Source organism: Pogoniulus pusillus, chromosome 21 (assembly GCF_015220805.1).
Source record: "Pogoniulus pusillus isolate bPogPus1 chromosome 21, bPogPus1.pri, whole genome shotgun sequence".
Lineage (NCBI taxonomy): Eukaryota > Metazoa > Chordata > Aves > Piciformes > Lybiidae > Pogoniulus > Pogoniulus pusillus.
The window spans coordinates 6377393-6384386 of NC_087284.1; positions in this window are offsets into that span (position 1 = coordinate 6377393).

Sequence of the window (6994 nt, forward strand, 5' to 3'; positions counted from 1 at the left end):
GGTTCATAGACTCATAAAATTGTTCGAATTGGAAAGGGATCTCTAAGATCATCCAGTTCTAACCCCAGCGTAATGGGCAGGGATGCCCTTCACTAGCCCAGGTTGCTCAAGGCTGCCTCCAACCTGGCCTTGAACACTTCCAGGGAGGAGACATTCATGACCTCCCTGGGCAACCTGTTATAGGGTCTCACCACTCTTTACTTTAAGAAATTTCTTTCTAATTTCCAGTCTAAATCTACCCTCTTCAAGCTTCAATTCATTCTTTGTTGGAGAAGTTCTTGTTAGCAGAGCACACAAGAATTGATAAACAATGAGCAACCCGTGCTGGGAATGTCCTTGAATCCATCTTGGGAGTTTAGATAGCAGGCACAGGGTAGCTTCCCCCCACATACAGCTGCAGGGGGGCAGAGTTTAGCCAGCCCCAGAGGCTGACCCTCAGATTGTTATGGTATGCTGACCTATTGATGCCTTACAAGTAACTCTGGACCCTCTGACTGTAACCAATCTTGGTGGAGCCCACCTATTGCTAAAATGCATATAAGTCACTGTATCATGGAAATAAAGTGGATTTGACCATCTAACCATAGTGGTGACCAAAGAGTCATCTTCCCATAGCGCTCCACCAAACGTGTTCTCCAACAATTCTTTCTCATCCTATCACCACAAGCCTTTGTACAAAGTCCTTCCCCACCTCTCCTCTAGACCCCTTCAGGTGCTTCTCAGAGCCTTCCGCATGCTGAACAGCCTCAACCCTTGCAGCCTGTCCCCAGAGAGGAGGTGCTCCAGCCACAGGGAGGTTTGTCTTTTAGCAAATTTAACAGGTGAAGCACAGGAACTGAAACTGTCTTCACCCTTTCTAACTAGGTGAGAACCTGCTGCTGCTGCAGAATTCCTCTGTCACTGAAGCCTCGTTAGCCAATTATAAATGCCAATACTCTGTGCTGTCCCTTGTTTTCCTTTGAATTCTCAGCTTAGCATTGTACAAACTTGATTCAAGCTGCTGTATAATCCTGTTATAAATTCATTGCCTTTTCATTTAAAGCCTTCACTTTAATTCTTTCCTGGATGGGTCTGTCAATTGGTTCACACTGAGTCGCCACACAAGGGCTTTATTCCTGGCTTTTTAACATGCCAGTCACGTATAGACAGAAGATCCAACTGCAGTATCTCAAAGTGAGCTTCTACAGTACAAATGTTCACACAACTGCAAGAGACAAACTTCATTTCATCTGGTGAGGCTTTGGTTGACACCAAGATTAAGTGCTTAGCAAACGCAATGGTCTGTTCTGTGACCGTTGGAGAGTTTCTTGCTTCACTGTGGCATGAAAGAGAAATGAAGGACTGTGACTGTCCAACATTTTCTCCTCTCGTGAGTGCTGTCTGTGATTAAAAGGCAGGCAAAGTGAGGAGGTATAGGATCAGTCTCACAACATATCCAAACCTGTACCTACAGGAACCTCATCTTTTGGCCACCAAAGCATATTCCTTTCAAACCGTTGCTAAAAAATACCTGTGTAATCTGAAACTGATAGAAAACAGACTGCTGGAGAGCAGCCCTGTGGAAAAGGACCCTGTGGGTAATGGGTGATGAAAAGCTCAACATGAGCTAGCAGTGTGTGCACGCAGCCCAGACAGCAACCCTGTGCTGGGCTGCAGTAAGAGCAGCATGGCCAGCAGGGCAAGGGAGGGGATTCTGCCCCTTTGCTCTGCTCTCTTGAGACCCCACCTGGAGTCCTGTGTGCAGTTCTGGAGCCCCCAACACAAGAAGGACATGGAACTGTTGGAGCCAGTCCAGAGGAGGCCACAAAGATGATGACAGGGCTGCATCAGCTCTGCTATAAGGACAGGCCACGAGAGTTGGGGCTTGTGTTGGTTTGGGAGTTACCCACCCCCCACACAATGAATTTACCCAGACTAGACTCACCCAGCTGCAGTTTAAGGAACAAAGCTTTGCATTCACAGCTTAGCACAATATACAAGCAGATACTTACAATTTATCACAAACATATACAGCCACACACAGAAATAGACAAATTAAAAACAACACAGAAACCAACAGCCCTCCCAGAAACCCAGGTCCCCAGGAGGGGCTCCCAACCACCCTTCCACCTTCTTCCTACCCCTCTGCCTTATCCCAGAGTCTGTCTTATGTGCAAGGTGAGTTGGGAGGATTGGCAAGCTGGGTTAGAAGCAGAATAATTAGTTGGGTTGCACAAACCCAGCAGAACAGCAGAAGCCCAGGGAGAAAACAGAGACACCAACAGACTCCGACAAATAGACACTCTGTGTGTTTGTGTCCTTGCTTTTATACATCTCAGCAAGCCTATGAGTGAAGCAGACATCACCACTGTTTTCTTTCCACAGCCTATGATCTATTGTTTCTCATTAAAACATTCCAATCTGCCTCTAACCAGCACAGAAGGCTTTGAGGAAATCTTGTAGTAGCCTTGCAGTGTCTGAAATGGGCATACAGGAGGGCTGGGGAGGGACTATTGACAAGGTCTTGTGATGATAGGATGAGGAGTAATGGGTTTAAACTGGCAGAGGGGAGATTTCAACTAGATGTTAGGAAGAAGTTCTTTGCAGTGAGGGTGGTGAGACACTGGCACAGATTGCCCAGGAAGGTTGTGGCTGCTCCCTCCCTGGAGGTGTTCAGGGTTAGGTTGGATGAGGCCTTGAGTAACCTGCTCTAGTGGGAGGTGTCCCTGACTATGGCAGGGGATTGGAACTGGATGAGCTTTGAGGTCCCTTCCAACCTAAACCATTCTATGATTCTATATTATACTATAAAAAGCTACATAAATGACTGCACTTGGGTGTGCCAAAAGCTGATTTTGTCACAGTAAACCCTTCTGTCTTTTAATTTGTTTCTTTCCTGTTCTAGAATTTAACAGCCTTATCATAGAATCATAGAATCAAGCAGGTTGGAAGAGACATCCAAAATCATCCAGACCAACCTAGCACCCAGCCCCATCCAGTCAACCAGACCATGGCACTAAGTGTCTCGCTCAATCTTTGCTTGAACACCTCCAGGGATGGTGACTCCACCACCTCCCTGGGCAGCCCATTCCAATGCCAATCACTCTCTCTGCCAACAACTTCCTAACAACATCCAGCCTAGACTTCTCGTGGCACAACTTGAGGCTGTGTCCCCTTGTTCTGTTGCTGACTGCATGGCAGAAGAGCCCAACCCCACCTGGCTACAGCCTCCCTTCAGGTAGTTGTATACAGCAATGAGGTCACCCCTGAGCCTCCTCTTCTCCAGCATTACTGGTTTTATTGGGCTTTCATCTTTTGGGAACACTTTCATTTTTACTGTTTGTCATGGGACACCTCACCTGGAAAGAAACCAAAACTTTGCAACTGGAGAACATATCTTATGAAGAGCAACTGAAGGAGCTGGGGTTGGATGGTCTGAAGATGAGGATGCTAAGGGGAGACCTCATCACTCTCTACAGCTACCTGAAAGAATGCTGTCAAGAGGTTGGTGCAGGTCTCTTCTCACAGGTTATTAGTGATAGAAGAAGATACAACTGGGCAGGTTTATACTGGTCATTAGGAAAACTTTTTTTCACAGGAGTGGTCAGACACTGGAACAGGCTGCCCAGAGAGGTGCACATCCCTGAATGCATTTAAAGGTCACTTAGATGTGGTGCTTGGGAATACGGTTTAAGGGTGAACTTTGCAGAGTAGGGTCAATAGTCAGACTTGCTGCTCCTGGGCTCTTTTCCAACTTGAGTGATTCTACGATTCTAATCCTTGAGAAAGCAGACAAAACAGTGTGGTTTTAAATTGCTGAAAAGCTAAAAATGTCCTATAATGTCTCCAGTGAAGTGCAATAATTTGAAGTATTGGATACTATACCTTCAGCAGGAGATGAAAATGACATCTCCATGGGAGTACAAAATATTTCTGGTCTTATATACCCATGATTATGCTGGTTATTATTAAACTGTCACATCACATCAATGAGTAAACAAGTAGCTATGCCTAGATCATATTAACTGTTGTGACAGCTCTAAATACTGCAGTAATGACTCTCCTGTGGGCAATAGAACAGATAAGAAAATTATTGGAGCTCCATAGGTTGACTCTACATTTACAGGTGACTCTGCAACACATTAGACAGCCTCTTAAGTAGGAAGACCCTGCTTGCCTCAGAGGCAATGCAGTGCCTAAACAGTAGTCTGAGCTGTATGATACTGAGCTTTCCTCTGTAATGTAACCCTTGATTTTAATAGTGTTTTATAAAGAATGCAAATGAAGCAGACAGAATGACAGCATTCTTCAAAGGTGCTCTCTAAAGGGAGAAAAAAACAGCCTTCCCTCTCTGCTTTCTTTTTGATGTGTTGTCGAGGGGCTTTTCACAGGGTGGGAGGCAGTTGCTTTGTTTAAGAAGTTTGCCTGCCTCCTAAAATATCAGGAACACCAAATACAGTTTTCCTCCCCTGCACACACACCAGCAGAGAGAGCAAGTACAAAGACATGTCACTATGCAATCAGTATTCCTTTACCAGCCCTCCCAGTTCTGCATCTTTCTGCTTATCAGCTCAGCAAACACCATGCAAGGAGGAAATAAAGTTATGTGCCCTATATTCAAACTACTAGGGGCTCAGGGGTGACCTCATTGCTCTTTAGAGCTACCTGAGGGGAGGCTGTAGCCAGGTGGGGATTGGTCTCTTCTGCCAGGCAAGCAGCAACAGAACAAGGGGACACAGTCTCAGGCTGTGCCAGGAGAGGACTAGGCTGGATGTTAGGAGGAAGTTGTTGGCAGAGAGAGTGATTGGCATTGGAATGGGCTGCCCAGGGAGGTGGTGCAGTCACCATCCCTGGAGGTGTTCAAGCAAAGCCTGGATGAAGCACTTAGTGCCATGGTCTGGTTGATTGTCTAGGGCTGGGTGATAGGTTGGACTGGCTGAGCTTGGAGGTCTCTTCCAACCTGCTTGATTCTGTGATTCTATGATTTCTGAGGATGCAATTAGAAATCATGCCCTGGAAAGCCCCAAGCAGATGAGAAGACAATTTCTTTATGCTTACTGACCAGCAATGCAAAACTAAAAAACAGAGAAAAGGTCAATCATCTTCAAGCCTTAGAATCTCAATTAGCAAATTACAGCTCCCACTTGCTTCAAGCAAAGAACCATAAACCAGACAAGCCATGAAACGGGGAAATAAAATGATGGTGTGAAGCAGTGGAATTAATTCTGCTTTTGAGGGAATGCTGATTTATTTATTTATTTATTTAAACACACTTTGGATGTGCCTTGTAAACCCTACTGCTGAACCTGAGGGGGTTCATTTCAATAATTTAACAGAAGCTTGAAGATTTTGGTGTGGCAGTTTTAAAAGCTTTCTGTTAAAACCAAACCAAACAAACCCCGAAACAATGTCCAAACACAAACAAACAAACAAACAAAACAACCAAACCTCACTTTTTTTTTCTATTAAAATACACAGGGAAGAGCTTTCCTAAGTGCTATGATTTTGACATATGGCTGCTGTTGATGTGCCCTTTACCGTCTGCTGCGAGCTGCCCGGAGGACAGGCTATGGCTTTTTACACTCCCAGTTATTTAAGGATTCATAGAAGGATATTAGCATCTATAGCAGTTCACAAAGGAATTCTGACTGAGAGGAAAAGGGAATCATTTAGTTTTTCCATATTCAGTGTCAGTATAGGGGAGAAAAAGAGAACCTTTTGTTTATTCCAAATCAAGTGTCAATATAGGGGAAAAAAGAGAACCTTTTAGTTTTTCCCCATTCAGTGTCAATATAGGGGAGAAAAAGAGAACCTTTTGGGTTTTCTCTATTCAGTGTCAATATAGGGGAGAAAAAGAGAATCTTTTGGGTTTTCCCCATTCAGTGTCAATACAGGGGAGAAAAAGAGAACCTTTTGGGTTTTCCCCATTCAGTGTCAATACAGGGGAGAAAAAGAGAATCTTTTGGGTTTTCCCCATTCAGTGTCAATACAGGGGAGAAAAAGAGAATCTTTTGGGTTTTCCCCATTCAGTGTCAATACAGGGGAGAAAAAGAGAAGCTTTGGGGTTTTCCCCCATTCAGTGTCAATATAGGGGAGAAAAAGAGAACCTTTTGGTTTTCTCCATTCAGTGTCAATACAGGGGAGAAAAAGAGAACCTTTTGGTTTTCTCCATTCAGTGTCAATACAGGGGAGAAAAAGAGAATCTTTTGGTTTTCTCCATTCAGTGTCAATACAGGGGAGAAAAAGAGAAGCTTTGGGGTTTTCCCCCATTCAGTGTCAATACAGGGGAGAAAAAGAGAAACTCTTGGTTTTTCCCCCATTCAGTGTCAATACAGGGGAGAAAAAGAAAACCTCTTGGGTTTTCTCCATTCAGTGTCAATACAGGGGAGAAAAAGAGAACCTTTTGGGTTTTCCCCCATTCAGTGTCAATACAGGGGAGAAAAAGAGAACCTTTTGGGTTTTCCCCCATTCAGTGTCAATACAGGGGAGAAAAAGAGAACCTTTTGGGTTTTCCCCCATTCAGTGTCAATACAGGGGAGAAAAAGAAAACCTTTGGGTTTTCCCCCATTCAGTGTCAACACAGGGGAGAAAAAGAGAACCTTTTGGGTTTTCCCCCATTCAGTGTCAATACAGGGGAGAAAAAAAGAACCTTTTGGGTTTTCCCCATTCAGTGTCAATACAGGGGAGAAAAAGAGAACCTTTTGGTTTTCTCCATTCAGTGTCAATACAGGGGAGAAAAAGAGAACCTTTTGGTTTTCTCCATTCAGTGTCAATACAGGGGAGAAAAAGAGAACCTTTTGGGTTTTCCCCCATTCAGTGTCAATACAGGGGAGAAAAAGAAAACCTTTGGGTTTTCCCCCATTCAGTTTCAATACAGGGGAGAAAAAGAGAACCTTTTGGGTTTTCCCCCATTCAGTGTCAATACAGGGGAGAAAAAGAAAACCTTTGGGTTTTCCCCCATTCAGTGTCAATATAGGGGAGAAAAAGAGAACCTTTTGGGTTTTCCCCCATTCAG